The following is a 21,502-nucleotide window of genomic DNA, read 5'->3' as shown; positions in this document are numbered from 1 at the left end:
ACCAAAAAAGGGACAGCTCATGCCTAATTCACACTTCAGTGATTCGGTCAATGATTTCCCTCATTTTAAGCTGCAGAGTGTAAATTTCGCAGTGAAACACAACACGGGGTAGACAATTTTCAGCCACATAGCCTAACATGGGGGAACTCTTGATGTTGCAGATTTTCTTGAAGAAAATTTTGCCATGTGTGAGTGTACCCTTATAGGCTGTTTCCCTATGTACATAGATTTACTACTTTCAGCACTCTCAGGAGAATTGGACCCTAATACCTAGATCATCAGCACCAGGCAGATGTTCATTCCTGTGCTAATAATTTACAATCTGGACACAGTGGGTCCAGAACTCCCGGGAAGGGTGCAAGTAATAAAGCTATGTACATAGTGAAGCTGTCTGTATCCAAAGACAATGGTGAGAACAGTTTATCCCTTCTTGCCCTGCCATAACTGCTCAGTTCGGTGGTGGCTTCACTGCAGCATGATTTGAGACTGGCTGTGCCTATAGCAAGTCAATATCACTGAACAATATGGCGGCTGAGAGGTGGAGTCAGGGGTCGCGAGGAAGAGTCAATCAGGAATATATGATGACACTCCACGCAGGACTAAAAGTGACAGCAATGTGCACCAGAAATAAGGTTAGTTCAACCAATATAAAAATGGTGCAGGTCAACAATTTGAGGCTTCGCACTTATAATTCGGGCAGAAGCCTCGGATCTAGGTGCTTAGTGATGCCCAGACTGTGGAGAAACAACATAATACCAGATTGCCAAGAAATAGTAGTGGGACACTAAATAGACTGACAACATATGAATGGGTATCGTGATAAAGTGTATTTTCAAATTTGAAGTCATTTTAAAGAGTCACTGACCATTAATGCAATTTCCTTTTATTTAACAGAGAATGGTGTAACTAACAATTTTCTAAATCACTTTATTTAAAAAATGTGCCTGCACCCACCTGAAAAAAAGCTGTAAAGTCATGGCCACTTGGGTCTCACCTAATTTGCCACCACTGCCTGTTAGGCAAGATCCGTCCCTAGTAAGAAAGACTGCTTTTACACAGCTTTTAAATATTAGCGGAGCCTCCTGTGTGTCTGTAAGTGTGATGTCCCCCTCCTCATCTATTCTTTGATCTCTGGGGCTGAAAACTAACAGTGGGAAGTAAGGAGAAGGATGCCTCAGTAGTACAGTGCTGGCAGATTTCACAGAAGGGATATGCCCCCTGCTTCTGAGTGAAATGCATCTGGCTATGCAGCTGAGATAAGGAATAATATGTCTGAAAAAGACTTTAGGGAAGCACAAAAAAGACCAGCTCCTTCACAGTTATGATGTGCAAAGAAGCAAAGCCATTATGTAAACTTTTTTTGAAAACTCAGATACGCTTTACCTCAAAACTTCTTAACCCTGCATTAGTTATTGCCTTTGTCTTCAGTGGTTCCACTACAGGTTGAGATAAGGTGAAGATTGTTAAGAATGACTGGGAAAATTATGATGAACTATTCAGCTAAATGTACATTATTACATAGTCTTTATAATCTATCAGTACCAGTATATGGCTTTATTCACCGTTTCTCTACATTATTCTGTTCCATTATGTTTAATGTATAATGCAGAGAAAAACTTTTGATTTTGTCAGACAGAATAGCATAGTTTGCTAGATTATTCCACTCACTAAAAGAAACAACAGCCAGATATGGTAGATACAGTTAAAGTCAATAAGATGCGTTATGCTGCAGTTATCTGGCAAAAATGCATTGGTCATGGATCTATTAAAAACTGAATCCTTGATGTGGATTATTTTCTCTCCCGATTGTCAGGGGTCTGCTATGTTCAGTGCCTCTTTCACATGAAGAAATGAAAAATCATGAAAAAGTAAAAGTTATGTCTTTTTTTAAGTTACTAAGAAATAAATAAAAAACATCACCATAAACACATTTTAAGACATTTTATCAATCCCTTTGTGACCTCTGTCTTCGTGCTCATGCACATGATCATTGGCTGTCTGCAAATTAGGGATCCGCATACACGGATACCAGCCGCATGCATTCCGCGGAACAGAGTGGCCGGCCTCTAATAGAACAGTCCTATCCTTGTCTGTAATGCGGACAATAATAGGACGTGCTGATGTGGACAGCACATGGAGTTGTGTCCGCATCTTTTGCGGTGCCATTGACGTGAATACGGAACAAAAATATGATTGTGTGCATGAGCCCTTATATGTACGGAGGATGTGCATACAGAGTGTATCGAGCCTGCGCCATACACAGTAGATTACCAGTTGTGCCATATAGTTGACCCCTGCTTGCAGAGGCTAGGACTGAAGGTTGGAGATCTGGCCATTCAATCCCTTACATCCCTATGTCAATAGTAACCATGGCATCTTAGTGGTTAAACAGAGAAAGAGGCTGAAGGATAATGGCAGCTGAGGGCCAAGTGAAGGTTTGCCTTCTTGGTAGTCCTGTTACACCAAACCAGAAGAATCACACTATATTATACAAGTCATCATACACTAAAGTCCCCCAGTAGGATTGAAAAAAAAAAATGATGGTAGAATTTGGTATATAAAATTGTAAACTAATAAAATACCATGTCATTTATTTCTCATGGTGAACAATATAAAGGAAAAACACAATACCAGTTATTTTTTTCAAGTTTCTTTATTTGGAAAAATGTAGTAAAATCTAACAAAAACTACTGACCTGCAGGATAAAGGAAAATTAAAAAAAGCTTTCTGCATAGCTGAGGGGTTGAATAAACATCACAAAACAGCAAAAACAGATATATTTGGTATCCCACTGACTGAAACAACCCACACTACACAATTATTCTATTATTTAAAAATAGCACAACTGATATTTTTTCATTTCACTCATAGCATAAATGAATATAACTTGAACACTTGCATTATGCCTATGGCAACATGACTCCTTAAAAAAGCTACAGCTCAGTTCCACTTTTCATATAGAAAGCCAAAAACCACCCCTCAGAACTGACATCAGAACAAAAACTGAACATTGGGAACTTCATGGGTTTTCATGGGCACAGATGTCCACTAGAGATGGCCCGAACTATCCGACGGCGAACAGTTCCCGGCGAACATAGCTTGTTCGCGTTCGCCTCTGCCGGGCGAACACATGCGATGTTCGGTCCGCCCCCTATACATCATCATTGAGCCAACTTTGACCCTGTACCTCACAGTCAGCAGACACATTCCAGCCAATCAGCAGCATACCCTCCCTCCCAGACCCTCCCACCTCCTGCACAGCATCCATTTTAGATTCATTCTGAAGCTGCAGTCTTAGTGAGAGGAGGGAGACTGTAACTGCTGCTGATTTAATTGGGAAATCGATAGCTAGGCTAGTGAATTCAGTGTCCACTCCAGTCCTGAAAGACTCATCTGATCTCTGCTGTAAGGACAGCGTCCTGACAGCACCCCAAAAAGCCCTTTTTAGGGCTGCAACATTAGTCTGCTTTTTTTTTTTCCTTTATATACATATTGCAGTTGCCTGGCCTGCCTGTGTGTGAGGAGCTGCAGGCCCACAGACTGTAGTGTGCCCACTGCCAGTGCTCACCCCTGTCATTCCGTGTGGCACAGGACTTTGCTTAAAAAAAGGCACTTAATTTTTACACTTTAATCTAAGGTTAGTTGCCTGCCAGTGTGTGTCAGGCTGACTTCCACTGACTGTAGTGTGCCCACTGCCAGTGCCCACCACTCATACCGGCTGGCACAGGACTTTGCATAAAAAAGGCATTTAATTTTTACACTTTAGTGTAATTTCAGCTGCTTGCCTGCTGCTAGTGTGTGTCAGGCCGACTTCAACTGACTGTAGTGTGCCCACTGCCAGTGCCCACCCCTGTCATCCCGTGTGGCACAGGACTTTGCTTAAAAAAAAGGCACTTCATTTTTACACTTTAATCTAAGGTTAGTTGCCTGCCAGTGTGTGTCAGGCCGACTTCAACTGACTGTAGTGTGCCCACTGCCAGTGCCCACCCCTGTCATCCCGAGTGGCACAGGACTTTGCTTAAAAAATAGGCACTTAATTTTTACACTTTAATCTAAGGTTAGTTGCCTGCCAGTGTGTGTCAGGCCGACTTCAACTGACTGTAGTGTGCCCACTGCCAGTGCCCACCCCTGTCATCCCGAGTGGCACAGGACTTTGCTTAAAAAATAGGCACTTAATTTTTACACTTTAATCTAAGGTTAGTTGCCTGCCAGTGTGTGTCAGGCTGACTTCCACTGACTGTAGTGTGCCCACTGCCAGTGCCCACCACTCATACCGGCTGGCACAGGACTTTGCTTAAAAAAGGCATTTAATTTTTACACTTTAATGTAATTTCAGCTGCTTGCCTGCTGCTAGTGTGTGTCAGGCCGACTTCAACTGACTGTAGTGTGCCCACTGCCAGTGCCCACCCCTGTCATACCGAGTGGCACAGGACTTTGCTTAAAAAATAGGCACTTAATTTTTACACTTTAATCTAAGGTTAGTTGCCTGCCAGTGTGTGTCAGGCTGACTTCCACTGACTGTAGTGTGCCCACTGCCAGTGCCCACCACTCATACCGGCTGGCACAGGACTTTGCATAAAAAAGGCATTTAATTTTTACACTTTAGTGTAATTTCAGCTGCTTGCCTGCTGCTAGTGTGTGTCAGGCCGACTTCAACTGACTGTAGTGTGCCCACTGCCAGTGCCAACCACTGATACCGGGTGGCACAGTAGCTTGCCGATAAATAAGGCATTTAATTTTTAGACAGTAGTCTAAATTCAGTTGCTTGCCTGCTGCCAGTGTGTGTCAGGCCCGCTTCCACTGACTGTAGTGTGCCCACTGCCAGTGCCAACCACTGATACCGGGTGGCACAGTAGCTTGCCGATAAATAAGGCATTTAATTTTTAGACAGTAGTCTAAATTCAGTTGCTTGCCTGCTGCCAGTGTGTGTCAGGCCCTCTTCCACTGACTGTAGTGTGCCCACTGCCAGTGCCAACCACTGATACCGGGTGGCACAGTAGCTTGCCGATAAATAAGGCATTTAATTTTTACACTTTAGTGTAATTTCAGTTGCTTGCCTGCTGCCAGTGTGTGTCAGGCCCGCTTCCACTGACTGTAGTGTGCCCACTGCCAGTGCCAACCACTGATACCGGGTGGCACAGTAGCTTGCCGATAAATAAGGCATTTAATTTTTAGACAGTAGTCTAAATTCAGTTGCTTGCCTGCTGCCAGTCAGTGTGTCAGGCCCTCTTCCACTGACTGTAGTGTGCCCACTGCCAGTGCCAACCACTCATACCGGGTGGCACAGTAGCTTGCCGATAAATAAGGCATTTAATTTTTACACTTTAGTGTAATTTCAGTTGCTTGCCTGCTGCCAGTGTGTGTCAGGCCCGCTTCCACTGACTGTAGTGTGCCCACTGCCAGTGCCAACCACTGATACCGGGTGGCACAGTAGCTTGCCGATAAATAAGGCATTTAATTTTTACACTTTAGTGTAATTTCAGTTGCTTGCCTGCTGCCAGTGTGTGTCAGGCCCGCTTCCACTGACTGTAGTGTGCCCACTGCCAGTGCCAACCACTGATACCGGGTGGCACAGTAGCTTGCCGATAAATAAGGCATTTAATTTTTAGACAGTAGTCTAAATTCAGTTGCTTGCCTGCTGCCAGTCAGTGTGTCAGGCCCTCTTCCACTGACTGTAGTGTGCCCACTGCCAGTGCCAACCACTCATACCGGGTGGCACAGTAGCTTGCCGATAAATAAGGCATTTAATTTTTACACTTTAGTGTAATTTCAGTTGCTTGCCTGCTGCCAGTGTGTGTCAGGCCCGCTTCTACTGACTGTAGTGTGCCCACTGCCAGTGCCAACCACTCATACCGGGTGGCACAGTAGCTTGCCGATAAATAAGGCATTTAATTTTTACACTTTAGTGTAATTTCAGTTGCTTGCCTGCTGCCAGTGTGTGTCAGGCCCGCTTCTACTGACTGTAGTGTGCCCACTGCCAGTGCCAACCACTGATACCGGGTGGCACAGTAGCTTGCCGATAAATAAGGCATTTAATTTTTAGACAGTAGTCTAAATTCAGTTGCTTGCCTGCTGCCAGTGTGTGTCAGGCCCGCTTCCACTGACTGTAGTGTGCCCACTGCCAGTGCCAACCACTGATACCGGGTGGCACAGTAGCTTGTCGATAAATAAGGCATTTAATTTTTACACTTTAGTGTAATTTCAGTTGCTTGCCTGCTGCCAGTGTGTGTCAGGCCCGCTTCCACTGACTGTAGTGTGCCCACTGCCAGTGCCAACCACTGATACCGGGTGGCACAGTAGCTTGCCGATAAATAAGGCATTTAATTTTTAGACAGTAGTCTAAATTCAGTTGCTTGCCTGCTGCCAGTGTGTGTCAGGCCCACTTCCACAGACTGTAGTGTGCCCACTGCCAGTGCCAACCACTCATACCGGGTGGCACAGTACCTAGCACGCGTAGTACCACTTATCTAAAAAAAAAATGACAGGCAGAGGCAGGCCACCCCGCAGGGGCCGTCGTGGTCGTGGTGCTGTGATTTCCACTGTCCCTGGAATAATGCCCAGTTTTCAGAGGCCACGTACCCTGAACCCGAAAAATTCAGAGGACGTAGTTGACTGGCTTAGACAGGACACCCAATCTTCAACAGCTTCCGCTAAGAACCTTGACGCACCATCCTCCTCCAACTCAGCTTCGGTCACCTGCTCTCAAGTTACCACGCACCCGCCCGTCGCCACTACCACCACAGCCACCACAGCCGCTTCACTTGATCCGTCAGAGGAGTTATTTACACATCAGTTGGATGCAATTAGTGATGCGCAACCATTATTGCCAGATGATGTAGATTACGGGGATATGTCTCAGTCAGGCAGGATTACACACATGGACGTACAGTGTGATGATGATGATGTTGTACCCGCTGCTGCTTCCTTTGCTGAGGTGTCAGATACAAGTGAAGCGGTTGATGATGACGATGTGTCCACGGATGCCACGTGGGTGCCTGCTCGAAGAGAAGAAGAGGGGGAAAGTTCTGAAGGGGAGACAGAGAGAATGAGGAGACGAGTTGGAAGCAGGGGGAGGTCGTCGCAAGGAGTTAGTGGCACAGTCAGACAGCATGTATCGGCACCTGGGGTCAGCCAGACAGCACGCCAGTCAACGCATGCTGTTGCCACCACTAGAATGCCGTCATTGCAAAGCTCAGCAGTGTGGCATTTTTTTTGTGTGTCTGCCTCTGATAAAAGCAATGCCATTTGCAACCTGTGCCAAAAGAAACTGAGTCGTGGGAAGTCCAACACCCACCTTGGTACAACTGCTTTGCGAAGGCACATGATCTCACATCACAAACGCCTATGGGATCAACACATGAGTACAAGCAGCACACAAACTCAAAGCCACCATGCTCCTCCTGGTCCTGCATCTTCAGCCACGTCAACCACTGCTGTCCTCCCTGCCCCCTCTCAACCACCCGCCACTCCATCTCTCACCTTCAGCAGTTCCTGCTCATCTGCCCACAGTCAGGTGTCTGTCAAGGACATGTTTGAGCATAAGAAGCCAATGTCACAAAGTCACCCCCTTGCCCGGCGACTGACAGCTGGCTTGACGGAACTCTTAGCCCGCCAGCTTTTACCATACCAGCTGGTAGAGTCTGAGGCCTTCAAAAAATTTGTCGCTATTGGGACACCACAGTGGAAGGTACCCGGCCTAAATTTTTTTTCATAAAAGGCAATTCCTGATATGGGACGTAACAGGGATTAAACTGATGAGAATAATACTACAGAAAATACCACTCATATCGGTGGAGGGAGCCAGCGTTTTTTTAACCATCTCCCCGTTCAAAAAATCTATTTAATAAATGGCCCCCAGATTGGGGATGTTAGAGGGATTAAACTGATGAGAATAGTACTACAGAAAATACCACTCATATCGGGTGTGACAGTAAATTGCACGGCGCAGATGCAGTCACCGTGGTTTAAAACAGAGTGGAGGGAGCCAGCGTTTTTTTAACCATCTCCCCGTTCGAAAAATCTATTCAATAAATGGCCCCCAGATTGGGGACGTTAGAGGGATTAAACTGATGAGAATAGTACTACAGAAAATACCACTCATATCGGGTGTGACAGTAAATTGCACGGCGCAGACGCAGTCACCGTGGTTTAAAACAGAGTGGAGGGAGCCAGGTTTTTTTTAACCATCTCCCCGTTCGAAAAATCTATTCAATAAATGGCACCCAGATTGGGGACGTTAGAGGGATTAAACTGATGAGAATAGTACTACAGAAAATACCACTCATATCGGGTGTGACAGTAAATTGCACGGCGCAGACGCAGTCACCGTGGATTAAAACAGAGTGGAGGGAGCCAGCGTTTTTTTAACCATCTCCCCGTCCGAAAAATCTGTTTAATAAATGGCCCCCAGATTGGGGAGTCGGGGACGTTAGAGGGATTAAACTGATGAGAATAGTACTACAGAAAATACCACTCATATCGGGTGTGACAGTAAATTGCACGGCGCAGACGCAGTCACCGTGGATAAAAACAAAGGGGAGGGAGCCAGCGTTTTTTTAACCATCTCCCCGTTCGAAAAATCAATTCAATTGACCTTTCGGGGACCCTTGGTGTTGTACGTGGCTGGGTGGAGGAAGAAACCTTCAATGACATCACCGGGACGTGGCTAGCTTGGTATCCAACCTTGTGCAAATGGGGAGTTTGCGGTTGTGCAAATGAACTGTTTGCGGTGCATTAAAAGGGGAGTTTGGTCTGTCAATGTCTGTGATGCGGGCGTAACCCTTACACTACCTGATCGATACAACATCATACCTGATCGTATACACACACTGGATGTTTTAAAGCACGTTATTCCAAACAATTTAGGAATGTTAGTTGATTTATGCCCTTTATGGATTAAAACCCGACTCTGCGTCCACTACGTAATTTTCCATGGGAGTTTTGCCATAGATCCCCCTCCGGCATGCCACAGTCCAGGTGTTAGACCCCTTGAAACAACTTTCTCATCACTATTGTGGCCAGAAAGAGTCCCTGTGGGTTTTAAAATTCGCCTGTCTATTGAAGTCTATGGCGGTTCGCCCGGTTCGCCAGTTCGCGAACATTTGCGGAAGTTCGCGTTCGCTGTTCGCGAACTGAAAATTTTATGTTCGCGACATCACTAATGTCCACAAACACACTCCAAAACACACTCCAAGACTTCCTCAAGGCTGTTACAGGCTCCTACAAGCTTATATAAACATGATGGTTGTGTCCACATACTCTTTGGTCACTTCAAGCTTTACAGCATATTTAATATTTTCATGTAAATTTTTAAGACAACTTTGGTCATTAACCATGCAAATGGAAACGTCAGATATCTTGTATATTTATATGAAATACATGTGGGTTGTAACGTTATCTTGTTAGGGTGCAGCCGTAAGTTCAGTTTTTTTTATGCAATGTTTGAAGCTGAAACTAGGAGTGGATTCAAGATTTGTAGTATATTTCTACTTTTATGATCAACAACATATGTCTTCAAAAACTCAAAATCCTTCAGAATCTTGTCTCTGCAATTCAAGTATACCTTCTTCACTAAAGATTTGGTACAGTGTGTAAAAATGCTTTCACAGCATAAAGCGTGAACATTTGTTTTAGAGACTCTAATTTCTGCACAGTAATGCTGTTATATAGAAATTCTGATGTATGAATCATGCTGTAACTGTCATGGTGGAGAATCCATATTGTATTGTACAGAACTACATCAAGTCAGCATTAAAAAAAATCAATACTGATATATATATATATACAGTACAGACCAAAAGTTTGGACACACCTTCTCATTCAAAGAGTTTTCTTTATTTCCATGACTATGAAAATTGTAGATTCACACTGAAGGCATCAAAACTATGAATTAACACATGTGGAATTATATACATAACAAACAAGTGTGAAACAACTGAAAATATGTCATATTCTAGGTTCTTCAAAGTAGCCACCTTTTGCTTTGATTACTGCTTTGCACACTCTTGGCATTCTCTTGATGAGCTTCAAGAGGTAGTCCTCTGAAATGGTTTTCACTTCACAGGTGTGCCTTGTCAGGTTTTATATACGTATGGGGACCATCAGTTGCGTTGAGGAGAAGTCAGGTGGATACACAGCTGATAGTCCTACTGAATAGACTGTTAGAATTTGTATTATGGCAAGAAAAAGCAGCTAAGTAAAGAAAAATGAGTGGCCATCATTACTTTAAGAAATGAAGGTCAGTCAGTCAGCCGAAAAATTGGGAAAACTTTGAAAGTAAGGGCTATTTGACCATGAAGGAGAGTGATGGGGTGCTGCGCCAGATGACAGGGCCTCCACAGTCACCGGACCTGAACCCAATCGAGATGGTTTGGGGTGAGCTAGACCGCAGAGTGAAGGCAAAAGGGCCAACAAGTGCTAAGCATCTCTGGGAACTCCTTCAAGACTGTTGGAAGACCATTTCAGGGGACTACCTCTTGAAGCTCATCAAGAGAATGCCAAGAGTGTGCAAAGCAGTAATCAAAGCAAAAGGTGGCTACTTTGAAGAACCTAGAATATGACATATTTTCAGTTGTTTCACACTTGTTTGTTATGTATATAATTCCACATGTGTTAATTCATAGTTTTGATGCCTTCATAGTCATGAAAATAAAGAAAACTCTTTGAATGAGAAGGTGTGTACAAACTTTTGGTCTGTACTGTATGTGATGTCATGGTATGGGCAGATCATCTGATAAGGGGGGCGGCAATTTTTATCTTGCCTAGGGCGGCAAAAATCCTTGCACCGGCCCTGCTCTCCACTCTGTTGGGGGTGCTCTACTTGTATAAGCGTTTAATAGAACAGGTTCTGTAGATATCTATGTGGAGCCAGCTGAGGACGGTGTAAAAAGAGTGAGCTTCTTCTTGACGCTAACATCGACCTGTAAGGCTGAGTTCATACTTGAGTTTTTAGTCAGTTTTGGCCCTGTGACTGCCCAAATAAGAAGTGTGCAGTGATTCTAAGAGCGACGCCTGTCATCTGCATGTCATACTGACAGTATTGTTTCACTACCACAGCAGACTCTCTATGCGTGTTACTGCAAGGCACAGTGTTCTACACCACTATAAAGGCTCTCTGCAGCCAGGAAATAGCCGTTTTGTAATAACATTTTTTCAAATATAATCAATTTTTTTTTAAACTCGCTCATCTCTAATGGTAAGGAACATGTTGGTAGTCAGACACACAGAGGCAGTGGCATTATGGAGGTAGTGGTGGCAGCCAAACGGTACAGAACATGATGATAGGCAGGCAAACAGAAGCAGTGGCAAGATGGTGTCAGTGGTGTCAGCAGAAGCAGCCATATGATACAGAGCATGATGGTGTCAGCAGTGGCAAGATGCAATTGAAACTGAAATGCTTCTCTGGGGTAGCAAGGAGTAGGAGCAGGAAGAATGCAGTGACCCCTGGCTCCAAAGCACGGTGTCAGACACTGAGGTGACCTCCCAGTCATCTTGCTGTGATTGAGAGGAGGAGGACATCCAGTTTACAGTCTTTGTCCTTAATCATAATGTTGTGCCTTTTACAAGCCAGAGAGAACTGTGGCTTACAACTTCTACTACTACTACTACTGGGTGGATGGTTGGTGCTGCTGCTACCCTTATTCTGACTTTGGCTGGATGAGGCATGAGTCTTTCGTTTTGTACTCTTCCATTATCCAGACATTTTATTATGAGGCCTATAAATGAAAATACACATGTTTTATATAAGTTAAAAGTCACATGTTTGGTACATAGATTATTAAATGGCAAAAGCAAAATTTTGAGTTTAAATTGGCTCTTTCACGAGGATCAATCCTATTGAACCAGGTATTAAACCTGGTAGGGTTGATCTAGCTTCGTAAAATGATACCCGTCTTTTATTTCTAGGTGGTGGTATTGTGGAGAAATTTAGACTTTTATTCTGATGCAAATTAGCCATTGGAGCACCAAGAGGCGGGCTTATGCGGTTTGAGCAACGCTCCAGAGATTCTTCTGGCGCTGACTCCTTAAGAACTCCAAACACATCCCCCTCCCATTAGAATGAAAGTGCTAGACCTTGTGCCTAGCGCTGAGTTTTTGCACCTGCACAGTTGTAAACTATGACTGCGCCTGCGCACCCATGTCTTCTGCTGCTTGCCGAGCAGAGAAGATGTTCAGTATCATTGATATAATGTAGACACTGAAGGCTTCATCCGAAGTAGCCTCCACTTCCGGATGGAATGAAGTCAACCTGATCTGTCGCAGCCTCCTCATTAAGGTTAGGAGTCCCAAAGGGACATGACACTTCAGTGCACCCATTGTGAATTTTCTTCTGTGACTTTTTCTCTACATAAGGATGTGGTTGCAGTAATCTTGGGATTGCACCATGACTCATTGGCCACCTTGGTGTCCCAGTCTAACAAAAGAAGCGCCAGCTTATGACTCAAGCAGGCATTTCTAAGAAATAGCATACATTTACCAACAGCATAAGTTTATTATTTAATCTTTTTTTTAAAAGAAAACCATGTAAAAATAAGGTATGGGGGGATCTGGAATCCTATTTATGTAATGATTGCTAGAAACGAGCCGCTGTACACACAGTGTGGTCTTCAGAGTGCCTGATGAAGGGCGATTATCAAGCCTGAAACGTTGCAACTGACATACCACCTATTCCGGCTGAAATATATGAAATAAAAGCATTTAATTATCACCACTTAAGGAGTGCCGTCTAACACTTACAGTTCTTGAGGTGGAGCTATAGAACATAACCCGGACGTGCACCCACCTTTGCCATTTTATGAAAAGAGTGCTGTGGCCTATTTACTTCAAAAGATTGCTAGAAATTAAAAATGACAAAAGAGGTTTTCCAGGACTTTATTGATGGCCTATCCTCAGGATCAGTGGAGGTCTAACACCAGCAACCCCCACCATTTAGCTGTTTCGGGCAACTGTGAAGAAGACTATATGGTACAAGGAAGTCTCCATTTACTGTGTTGGTTCCTGCACTGCGTACTGCAGCTCAGCTCCCCTTTAGTTGCATGGGAGCTGAGCTGCAGAACCCTGGCATGGCCACAGTGGATGGAATTTTCAGCTCCTGACTCCATCCATTGTATAATGTCCAGCACCTGCAAAAACAGCTGATCAGTGGGAATGCCAGGTGTCGGCCCCCCACTGATCTGATAATGATGACCTACCGGTGGGTAGGCCATTAATTTTAAATACAAACAACAAAAAATAAAAAAAATTGAGTTTCAGGCTATCATTATTTTAAAAAGGGTTTTTCAGGAATTTGATATTAGATCAACACCAACATCAGATCTACAGGGGTTCGACTCCTGGGACCCCCGCCGATCAGTTGTTTGAAGAGGCACAGCACTCACTGGACTCTTCACACACGACACAACGCTGTACATTGTATAGCAGCTGTGCTTGGTATTGCAGCATAGGGCCATTCACTTGAATGGTACCGAGCATGCCTCTAGGCCACACGACCAATGTACGATGATGTTACTGGCCCAGGAAACATCCAAATCGCTCATGGTTGCATTAAACAGCTGATCGGCGGGGCTCCCTGGAGTCGGACCCCCACAAATCTGATATTGATGACCTACCCTGATCATTTTCCCTGATAACCCCTTTAAACTTTGAAAATATGTTATTTATTCTGCATTAAATGCATTTCCTTAAAAAAATATTTTCTTTAGAGTTTCTAAATTGCAACAACATCTTTGGCATAAATAAAATGAAAAATAAAAATAAAAAATTCCCATGGGATAAGTAAAACTAGCGGACCAAGGATATACAGGATATAGCTGACAAAAATAAATTTAATTTATCTTGTCGTTTATCTGAAATTCTGTCTCCCTGCTCCAAAGGAGTCAAATTAAACATTAAAGTGTTAAATCACTTTTAGCGCTACAAGGTTAACGTCTCCTAGGAAGGTAAGGACCTAGGAGATTCGGAAAGTTCCGCACAGAATAATTTAATCTGTAACAAATCTTTACTTCACAAAGAATCAGGATCAGGGTAAGCAGAAACCATCAGAACTAGCATTTCTAGCATATCAATAATAATATGTGATTGCTGCAATCCTCTAACTACACCGGCGGCAAGTAATGGATGTATCCTCCTGTCAACATTAATGTGCGGTGAAAACTATAAATAGTAGGAATTTATCGTGTGAATGTTTATGGCAGCTGACAGATGATCCATTGACCCCGTGAAGTGAGACAAACCATCCACATAATGCATGAAGTACATTTGTAACAACTAAAGAAAATAATATCACGCTAGATTTCTACCATCTGCAAGACACATAAATTTATGTGGTTTAGGAGCTTCGGAATTATTGATGAATTCCTATTAAATCTCACCACATACTCTGAGGCAATAATAACTCAGGAGGATAGCAATGCAAGGCAATTTCGGATATTGGGAGTCTGGGCCTAAGAGCACAACAATGACAAGTGTAAAAAATTAGACTGTTTTATATTTGAACTTTTTGTTTACTCGAGCATCTGATCAGTACACAAAAGTAATTTGTTCAAATCCTTCAGAAGCACAGCACCAAGGACCCTTAAGTAAGGAGGAATAAATCATATCTTTCTTGAATCCAAATATTTTCTCTATGGATAAAATCTACAATTGCTGCAGAGGCGCTTACGGTTTATTGGAGACAGCAGGAAGCAGCCAATTACAAGAAGAGACGTTCGGATTTTCAATATGTATTGTTCATGATGGCAGGTGGGAAAAAAAATAATACAAATATGATGCCCCCTCCCATCAGGCTCCGCACTTGCCTTAGGGAGGCAGAAGAAATACAGTTGTATGGTTTGGTCTATTCATGCAGCCAGTTGACAGATTCTGGTGGTGGGTGATGTTACTTTAGGCAAGGTTTTGATACTTTTTATTTTCATAACAAAACTCATGAGCTGTTTTTAATGAGCTGCTGTTCCACAATGTTTCTTTTAGTTGACGATATTAATTGGTATGTCAAATAGGATTTAAAATGCACGTACACTTTGAAAAAACGTTAGAAGCGACATACAGTATGAAAGATTTTGATCAGTAGGGGTCTGAGTTCTGAGACCATCACAAACACTCGAAGGAGGAAAGGGAAGCGCTCACATACAGAAGGAGCCAGAGTTGAGATGGACTCATGTGGGATTTATCATAGATCAGCTCTTTACTCCATTCTAGGATGTACCCTGCGCTGCTGGAGGATGCGCCTAATTTATGACGGGGCGCAGACTATTTGACAGTGGATCGCGATCCTCAACGTCATTCTAACAATACGGACCATGCGAAGCACCACCACAACAAAGTGGAGAGTATTACAGGTTATATCTCCAAGTCTCTGTCCCGGTTTCTGGTGCAGGTACAGTAAGTAATTTAGCAATTGTAAGATGCAAAACAGTTTTTACTGTTAGCGCACGTCTTGTAGCTCCTCAGCAGGATTATCACTATAAACTGTATCGCTAGCAGACAGCAAGGAGTTTGTTTTGTATACCGAAATTCTGTGTATCTGAATCTTCATTGGTTAGTGTTGAGCGAATCAAAGCATGCGAAGGGGAATTCAAATCTGAAGTTTAGGAAAAATTCGATTCGCCGCAAAGCTGAATTTCTTTGCGATTCGTGGTAACGAATCCTAAAATGGTGGTTGAAAATAAAAAAATTATACTCGCCTCATCCACTTGATCACGGAGAGGCTGTCCTCTTCGTCTTTATTGAAGAAAATCCGCCAAAGAGCCTGCGATGAGTATGAAGACGTCATCATGTGATCACGCTAGCCGCGTGCATGGATGTCACCAGTGCTTACATCATCGCTCGTGACCAGCTTGATCCCATAGTGACGTCATCACGCTTACTTTGGTGGGTTTTCTTCAATCAAGACGGGAGCGGACGGCCTCTCCGTGAACAAGTGGATGAGTTGAGAATAATTATTTTTATTTTTAACCCCAGATTAACCCCTGAGCACCTGAATGTGAGTCTCAGATGCCGCTATCAGCGTTAAATGTGGCATCTGAGGTCATAAATGATCGGGGGCAGCTCTATTGCCGTTCCCCGTGAATTCGGCCAGTGTATACAATAAAAAGCCATTCGTGACTAAGTAATTTGTAACAAATAATTATTTTTTTTACGAATTTCGGTGAAGCTGCTGAATCAAATTTTTCCAAAATTTGCTCATCACTAATATTGGTGCACCAAATACAGCAAATATCTTCTCTATAAAGGTGTGTTCACATGGCTGTGTCCATTTTTCAGAGGGCAAATCACAGATCTTCAAAACACTGACACTGGCCGTGTGAACCCCACATCGCAGTGTGGACCCATTTACTACAATGGGTTTGTGTTCCACATGTCATGTCCAAAGATAGGACACATCCTACGTGCTTGAAAGCAGATGAAAGTTCTTCAGCTTTATTTTGGACCATTGTTACCTACATATTTCTTTTGCATTAATTAGCTCTTAATTTCATTAGCTCTATACAATAGATAGTAACCTAACGTACAGTACAGACCAAAAGTTTGGACACACCTTCTCATTCAAAGAGTTTTCTTTATTTTCATGACTACGAAGGCATCAAAACTATGAATTAACACATGTTGAATTATATACAAAACAAACAAGTGTGAAACAACTGAAAATATGTCATATTCTAGGTTCTTCAAAGTAGCCACCTTTTGCTTTGATTACTGCTTTGCACACTCTTGGCATTCTCTTGATGAGCTTCAAGAGGTAGTCCCCTGAAATGGTCTTCCAACAGTCTTGAAGGAGTTCCCAGAGATGCTTAGCACTTGTTGGCCCTTTTGCCTTCACTCTGCGGTCCAGCTCACCCCAAACCATCTCGATTGGGTTCAGGTCCGGTAACTGTGAAGATCAGGTCATCTGGCGCAGCACCCCATCACTCTCCTTCATGGTCAAATAGCCCTTACTTTCAAAGTTTTCCCAATTTTTCGGCTGACTGACTGACCTTCATTTCTTAAAGTAATGATGGCCACTCGTTTTTCTTTACTTAGCTGCTTTTTTCTTGCCATAATACAAATTCTAACAGTCTATTCAGTAGGACTATCAGCTGTGTATCCACCTGACTTCTTCTCAACGCAACTGATGGTCCCAACCCCATTTATAAGGCAAGAAATCCCACTTATTAAACCAGGGCACACCTGTGAAGTGAAAACCATTTCAGGGGACTACCTCTTGAAGCTCATCAAGAGAATGCCAAGAGTGTGCAAAGCAGTAATCAAAGCAAAAGGTGGCTACTTTGAAGAACCTAGAATATGACATATTTTCAATTGTTTCACACTTGTTTGTTTTGTATATAATTCCACATGTGTTAATTCATAGTTTTGATGCCTTCAGTGTGAATCTACAATTTTCATAGTCATGAAATTGAAGAAAACTCTTTGAATGAGAAGGTGTGTCCAAACTTTTGGTCTGTACTGTATGTCGGCCAAACCCTCTGATTTGTGCAGTACCAGAACACTATCGAATGTGGAAGGGACCATCCAACTCTTCCCCAACAGCAGATGTCAGGAAAGAGAAGGACAGGGCTGCTGGATTTCAACATACCTGTTGCTTTTTTTTTTTTTTTAGATTAATTTTCCAAAAGTTATTTATTTATTTATTTTTAATCCAACCATGTTTTTGGACAGAGCACTTATCTGGATCTATGTGTCTCCATGATTGCACACTGCAAATAAACCAGTCATGTGTTACTCCACTCTATGTGAACCCTACGTGCAGTAGAAAAATATTAAATATATTAAGAGTCAGTACAGAGATCTTTCCCATGATCTATTTATACCCAGGACTGTGACCATGACAAAGGGAAATTCTTGAGGAAAGAAGGACCAACAAAGAAGGGGATTCTTTATTGTAAGAGCAGTGAGACTATTGAACTCTCTGCCTGAGGAGGTGGTGATGGTGAATTCACTAAAAGAGTGCAAGAGGGTATTAGGAAGATAGAAGATACTAGGATTCTGAAGAAAGATTGTTGATTGTGATTCTGGAGTCTGGACTCGGAAAGGAATGTTTTTCCCCTTAAAATGAGGAAATTTGACTTCTACCTCATGAAGGTTTGTTTTTATTCCTCTGGATCAACTTGCAGGATAACAGGCTGAAATGAATGGATGGATGTATTTTTTTCAGCCTTACAAACTATTTTACTATGTTAGTATGAAGATAGTAATTCATGGCAGCAGGATCTGACTGATCACAGTGTTTGTATGTAATCCTTCAAGTATGAACAGAATGCACACTGCAAAGCATGCATAGTTGATAATCAGGGGGATTTTGGAAATGGGTAGTGGCCTGGTGGTTTCAGACATCCTGAGAGGAACTAGGGCATCCTTATGGGAGGTGGCCAGTGTAGTACCCAGGAGTAGGCACTATCATTCCTACAACCTGCTACTTTCTTAAAAGCCTAACCAATGTGTGACACCACCATGCCTTCTGTTTCCAGGTCTGTTCATTAGTTGTTATGTAACTGTTATGTATTGTAGGTGGCAGTGTATCTGGCAGAGAGTACCTTGAGATAGAATGGAACTTACCATTCCATTCTAACCCCCTTTTTGGGCAGTAGTGGGCTAGTCCTGCTTCCTACCTAGGGAGGGGTTGTGGGAAGCTCAGGAGAGTTGAGAGTTGGACCAAGAGAGTGAAGCAGCATGGTATGGTGAAGGAGCATTCCCCCCTCACTGCTGCAGGAGCTTTGGGAAAGTAGCTCAAAGAGCCGCACACTCCTGATATATAAAAGGACTTAGTACCTCTGAGAGGGAAAACAATGCAAAAGACCCCCTATTCAACAAAACGGGTCACAGGATACTCATAAGGATTATGTCACGAGGGTATCAAGAGCCACGTCTGACTCCGTTATACCCGGGGTCAGGAAGTCGCAGCGGGTGGCTGCGCGCTCTATAGCTAAAGATCATGGTGTTTCTTAGTTATTGTTTTCTGTGTTTGCCTTGCTATCCTTTTTGTCTCTCTCAGGGATCCGTAGCTTCTCCTCCTCAGCTGTTTCGTGTCTGCCACTCCCTACCTCCTTATATTCTCCCCTCACACTTCTCTAGTTGCCAGTTATAGAGCTTCCTGCCTGGACATCTATACTTACCCACTGGAGTGGTTAATCCTGGTTGTTGTTCCTGTGTGCTACCCTCCGGATCCCTGTTGGGCTTATTGTTGTCTCCTGTTGTCACCCACCTGGGATTATATGTTGAGTCTGTGTTGTCTGTCCTTCCCTTGGTGTTTTCCCTTAGAGCTAGTGGTGCGGACTAGTGTTCCCATCGCCCTGTTCACTACCTAGGGCTCAGCTCAGGGAAAGCCAGGGCTTTAGGCACGTGATCGGCGCACGGGTGAGGAACCCGTCTAGGGACGTCAGGGCAGCCAGGTGCCAGCCGCCAGGTGAGTCAGGGGTCACCATCTTCCCTCTCACTTGGGCAGGGCCTTCCTTGTTCCCTCCCTCTGTGTCACGTATGTGATAGCCACGCCGACCGTGATATTATAACTGGCCCTTACTTTTTGAGAAAAAAATAAAAATAATTAGATAATTTTTTATTTGTTGTATTTTTTTTCTCTACTTAGAATCCAATATGGATCCTATTGATGCCTTGGCAGAACAGCTTCAAAGCCTGTCTTTGGAGGTGGCAGGATTGAAGGCGTCTGTTCTCCAACAACAGCAGCAAATGCAGCAGACCGCACCCCCAGCGGTTGCTATGGGTAACCAGGTTGTCACTGAACCCAAGGTTGCTCTTCCCGACAGATTTTCTGGGGGAAGGGACAAATTTGCAACGTTCCGTGAGGCCTGCAAATTATATTTTAAGTTGCGCCCTTACTCCTCAGGTCATGAAGAACAGCGGGTTGGGATTGTCATTTCCCTGCTTCAGGGGGATCCGCAATCCTGGGCGTTCTCGTTACCCCCTGGTTCCCAGGCTCTTCGGTCAGTGGAGGGATTTTTTGGGGCTTTGGGTCTCATATATGATGACCCTGACCGAGTCGCCCTGGCTGAGTCAAAGTTACGGAGACTCCTACAGGGAGATCGGTCAGCAGAGGAATATTGCTCAGAGTTCCGTAGGTGGGCTACGGATACTCAGTGGAACGACCCGGCTCTCAGGAGTCAGTTCTGCTCTGGGTTATCTGAAAGGGTTAAGGATGCACTGGCGCTGTATGAGACCCCCCTTTCCCTTGATGCTGTTATGTCCCTCTCTATCAGAATAGATAGACGTCTTAGGGAGAGATCGAAAATTCCGGAGCAATTGGTTATCTCTCCCAAGCAACAGTCAGCCTGTACTGACTTAGATGAGCCTATGCAGCTAGGCGGAACTTCTCGTCAGGTCCGTCCTCCCGAGGTTCGCCGTAGGGGGGGGGCTTGTTTTTTCTGTGGGGGGAGGGGTCATTTCATTAATGTCTGTCCCTCCTTTCTCAAAAACAAAAGACCGTCGGAAAACTACTAACCCCGGGCTGTGCGGAGGATGTCAGCCGGGGGGTATACGTTTCCTCCATACGAACATCTCAATTTGTGTTACCAGCGGTCATTGTTTTTGGTGTTAAGACGGAGTCTATTTCTGTTTTTCTAGACAGTGGAGCAGGGGTAAACTTGATTGATGCCCATTTTGCCCGCACTATGGGTTTGTCTCTCTGTACGCTGCAGAGACCTATTCCCGTATTCGCTATAGATTCTGCTCCTCTGTCTCAGAGAAACCTCACCCACATTGTTCGTAATTTACACCTTCGGGTAGGGGACCACCATAATGAGTGTCTTTCATGTTACGTTCTGGAGGCCCTTCCCTCTCCGGTGGTATTGGGTCTTCCCTGGTTGGTAGCGCACAATCCAGTGGTGGATTGGCAGGCCAGGGAGATATTGGAGTGGAGTGAGCATTGCAGAGAGAATTGCTTAAATAACAATTGCTTAATCGCCTCCATAGCTTCCCTACCTACATTTATTTCGGACTTTGAGGACGTTTTTTCTGAAAAGGGTTGTCAGAAACTACCACCTCATCGTCCTTATGATTGCCCGGTTAACCTGATTCCCGGGGCAAAATTACCCAAGTCCAGGTTGTATAATCTTTCGGGTCCCGAGAGACAAGCCATGAAAGATTATATCTCCGAGAGTCTGGCTAAGGGACACATCAGACCCTCTTCTTCACCCGTGGCTGCAGGGTTTTTCTTTGTTAAAAAGAAAGATGGGGGCCTGCGTCCTTGCTTAGATTTCCGTGAGTTAAACCAGATAACCATCCGTGACCCATACCCTCTTCCTCTCATTCCTGACCTTTTTAATCAGATTGCGGGTGCTAAGTGGTTCTCCAAACTTGATCTTAGGGGGGCCTACAATCTGATTCGTATCAGGGAAGGGGATGAGTGGAAGACAGCTTTTAACACCCCTGAGGGGCATTATGAAAATCTTGTTATGCCTTTCGGTCTGACCAATGCCCCTGCTGTCTTCCAACATTTCGTTATTGATATTTTTAGTCATCTCATCGGCAGGTTTGTAGTCATATACCTAGATGATAT

This window comes from Bufo bufo, chromosome 4 (genome assembly GCF_905171765.1).
Source record: "Bufo bufo chromosome 4, aBufBuf1.1, whole genome shotgun sequence".
Taxonomy (NCBI): domain Eukaryota; kingdom Metazoa; phylum Chordata; class Amphibia; order Anura; family Bufonidae; genus Bufo; species Bufo bufo.
Note: the sequence above shows the minus strand (reverse complement) of the source record.